Source organism: Rhinichthys klamathensis, unplaced genomic scaffold (assembly GCF_029890125.1).
Source record: "Rhinichthys klamathensis goyatoka isolate OS25496 unplaced genomic scaffold, OSU_Roscu_1.1 h1tg000703l_1, whole genome shotgun sequence".
Lineage (NCBI taxonomy): Eukaryota > Metazoa > Chordata > Actinopteri > Cypriniformes > Leuciscidae > Rhinichthys > Rhinichthys klamathensis.
In genome coordinates this window covers 688,633-692,939 of record NW_026607124.1, presented here as the reverse complement: position 1 = coordinate 692,939, position 4,307 = coordinate 688,633, and positions in this window count along the sequence as shown.

Genomic DNA, 4,307 nt, shown 5'->3' with positions numbered 1-4,307 from the left:
TTAATGGTTCCTTGACCAGCCCCTTTTCTGTAACTCGAGGCATACGCCAGGGGTGTCCACTTTCTGGATTACTATATGCCATTTCAATCGAACCACTGTTGGTTTCTCTAAGGAATAGACTGCGTGGTGTGAGCTGTTCTGGTTATCCAGATTTAACCCCTGTAAAACTTACAGCATATGCTGATGATGTCACTGTTGTTGTACGCAATGTTGATGATTTAGACAACTTGCTTAAATTTCTTTAATAAAGCGACATCTGCACGTATAAACTGGGAGAAATGTACAACATTATTGTAGTGCTGCCGCGATTAGTCGACTTAGTCGACGTAATCGACCATGCAAATTAGTCGACGGCAATTTTTTTAGTCGACGTGTCGTTTTACTATTGACCGCCATTTATTTTTGGTCTCCCGTCACAAACGGCTCACTGTAATTCACCTCCACACACCAGTCTGTGCGCCGTGCGCGCCCTGCTGGTTTATCTGCTATCATTTTCCTTCACGTTCCCGCCCACCTTCACTGCTTTGATATGAAAAATTGCGGAGGCAGGTGACGGAGCTTTCACAGTGGGCTCGTTTGCTGCGGTCCGAGTCCGAGCGCGAGCGCGATTGTTCCCGGCGCCCCCCGCAGCGTTGGTCTGGTTTCACACTCAATTCTATCGAACCCTGTTGAGTTTGCGTGCATCTTATGCCATTGCAAACGTGCACGGCGCATGATAGAAAACAGAACGCGGGTCAATATATTGTGTTTTTCAAACGGACTCTTTTGAGGAGACAGCTGTGGATTTCCAAATTTGTTGCCCTGATTGCACGCGCAATGCGCGAATACACTGCAGACTCAACTCTCGCGTATCCAAGGTAAATCATCAACACTATCATCCCTTACATGTGTTTTATTTAACTAAATGCATCATAATCAGCTAAAACGCATGGGCAGGTTACTTAACTTCCTGAACAAGCTCTCCCGAGTCCGTGTTGCTTTCACATTCACGCGAACCGCGGCACGGGCCCGCCATGCACGCAAGTGTAAACGCGAGCTACATAACTGCGTGCCTGCCTGCTTTCAGCGCGACTCATAGTGGGCTAGTCCAGACTTTCAATTCAATTCCAATTTATTTGTATAGCGCTTTTCACAGAAAATGCATTGCATCTACTTTACTATTCAGAGTGATGTTATCAGTTATAATGCTTTTCAGAAATGTACATAAATTAATCATTATTAGCTTACTGTACATTTTTTAAGGCAGAACAAAGAGCTAATTTTATTTAAGTAATACATACATGTTTGTTATTAGAGGATTAGATTAGGACTCTGACTAATATGGTATAGCCTAATGGAAATGCAGATACTTAATGCTTAGATTGTTAATACATAATGTTTTTGAACAGGTGACATTTTATGTTTTGGCCCTTCAGTTGAGTTCAAAATAAAATGGACACAACGAAATAAACACTTGATTTTTTTTTTAATTAGTCGTTTAGATTAGTCGACTAATCGAAAAATTAGTCGAAAGATTAGTCGTTAGAAAATTAGTCGTTAGTGGCAGCACTACATTATTGATGGGAGAATGGAGAGAAAGTGGACCTCCTCAGTTACCTCAACAGTGTCAGTGGACTCGAGATGGTTTTAAAATCCTTGGGATTTACTTTGGGACTGATGAGTATATGGAGAAAAACTGGGAGAATCCAGAGGTGGAGGTGGACTATTCCACAGCTCTCGTACAGAGGAAGAGTTTTGATCATCAACAATCTGGCAGCTTCAATGCTGTGGCATAAACTCACAGTTTTGAACCCTCCTAAAGATTTCCTCATGAAAATACAGAAGGCATTTGTTGAGTTTTTCTGGAACGGCCATCACTGGCTTCCACCTGGAGTTCTCTATCTGCCGGTCCAACGCCCATGTGGAGTCAAGGATGAAGGCAATGAGCAGTCCCTCCAGAAAAACGCGATTATGCGATCGCTGAATTCAATGCATAATCAGCCAAAGTCCGCATATTTATGCGGGGGTCGCATTTTTTCAAATACTTCGCAATTTCGCCGCATAAATTGCTGATTTCCGTGCAAAATATGCGGGGCTTGCATGATTTCATAATCCCCGCATTTTCGTCGCAAAAAGTTGGAAAATGTTGCGTTTGCTTCACACAAGAGCAGCCGTTCCCCCCTGTTGCCATGGGAACGCTATGAAGTGACGTAATTACACGACGTGAACATCATCGAAAAGCTGTAAAACAACATTTATTCATTTTTACTGAAGTTGTAGCATATTCCTCTAGTAAAGCTACAAAACTTGTTTGACTCATCAATGTTTTGTAAGTTTGATGTGTTTATTAAGGTCTTGTAACGCGTTGTGTAGGGATAGCTCACAGCTGAAGTGATTGCAGAGGCCAGACAGACTGAGATAGGTCCGACTGCAGAACCGCAGAACCATACGTCATAGCAGTGTGAGGACGACAGCGCCAGCCTGACAGTCTGATGCCGGAACTGGGCGTGGCCAGGCATTGCGACTATATATATAGTTGTGTGTATACAGGTGAAACTCGAAAAATTAGAATATTGTGCAAAAGTTCATGTAATTCAGTAATTCAAATTAAAAGGTGAAACTAATATATTTAGTATATATATATATATATGCATGATTATACTTTTTAGAGGGCCGACATTTCTGTATTTAAAATCCTTTTTTGTATTGATTTCATGTAATATTCTAATTTTCTGAGATTTTAAATTTGGGGTTTTCATAATCTGTAAGCCATAATTATCAAAATGATAACTTTTGCACGATATTCAAATTTTTCGAGTTTCACCTGTATATATATATATATATCAAATATTATAAAATATAATAATTATTTGTCCTATTAACAAAAGACAATATACTACTATTAAAAATGCTTTTCAATTCAATCAAATGTTCAAGCTTTGTTTTAATTTTATTATTATTTTTGTTTAAAGCTTTATTCAATTTATATTGTTAATCATTTGACACAACAAATGGATAAAGTATAATTTTAACTTTTAAAAAACTATTTTGTTAATACTCAACCATTTCACAACTAACAATTTTTTTTCATAGACCAAACAACATAATTCTATGGTGGACTGAAACAAAAATTATTAAATAAATACAATTTTTTTTTTCTCTCTGAAATGGCAAAAGCATCACACACAGATGTACCTGCTCTAAATAGCTAAATAATAGTAATTAAATAAAAATAAAAAATCGAACTAAATAAAATAAATTATAAAAAACAAAATCAAACCAAAGAAAATAAAAGCGAGTGTCATGACGAAAGGCGCCTCATGAAATCATCAGGTTTAACTCCATGTGTATGGAGTTTTGATCTATTTAGTTTATTTGTCACTTGAGAATTATTGTTAAATGTGTGCCTGCATAACTTTAATAAGATTTATTTTCTTTGGTTTGATTTTGTTTTATATAATTTATTTATTTGATTTATTTTGATTTTATATTTTGATTTAATTACTATTATTTATTTGGAGCAGGTACAGCTAGTGTGATGCTTTTGCTATTTCAGAGGGGGGGGGGGGGGGGGACACATTTTATTTAAAAAATGCTTTTCAATTAAATCAAATGTTCAAATGCTCAAGCTTTGTTTTCGTTTTATTATTTTGTTTGTTTTAAGCTTTGTTCAATTTATATTGTTAATCATTTGACACAAAACAGATGCATAAAGTATCATTTTAACTTAAAAAACACTATTAACATTTGTTAATAGGCTACATTGCCTGTCTTTTGTTAATAGGACAAAACATAGTTATTATACTTTATAATTTTATAAATATTATATTTTATAATATTTGATATATATATATATATATATATATATATATATATATAGGCCTATCTCTTAAATATATATTTTGAATGAAATCGTTAAAAAATATATTCATAATAGCATTGTTTTAAACTTTCTAAAACACAGAAGTAGCGCAATGCCTGGCCACGCCCACTTCCGGCATCAGACTGTCAGGCTGGCGCTGTCGTCCTCACACTGCTATGACGTATGGTTCTGCGGTTCTGCAGTCGGTTACTATTGGACAGACTCACGGAGGCGATTGGCATCTCACAACTCGCACTTTATTCCCAAATCGAACTCGTAACTGTCTGTCACACGTTCTACCGTCCACCTCGTTACTTAATAAACAAAATAAGATAAAAGAAGTAGCATCAAACAGAAATTACCCGCACACATGGGGTGTTCGAGGCGCACATACAATATAATAACGTTACTGCAGACAGTTCAACAGGGAGCGCGCGGCTCTTAAAGGGGCCACACCTTATTTCCA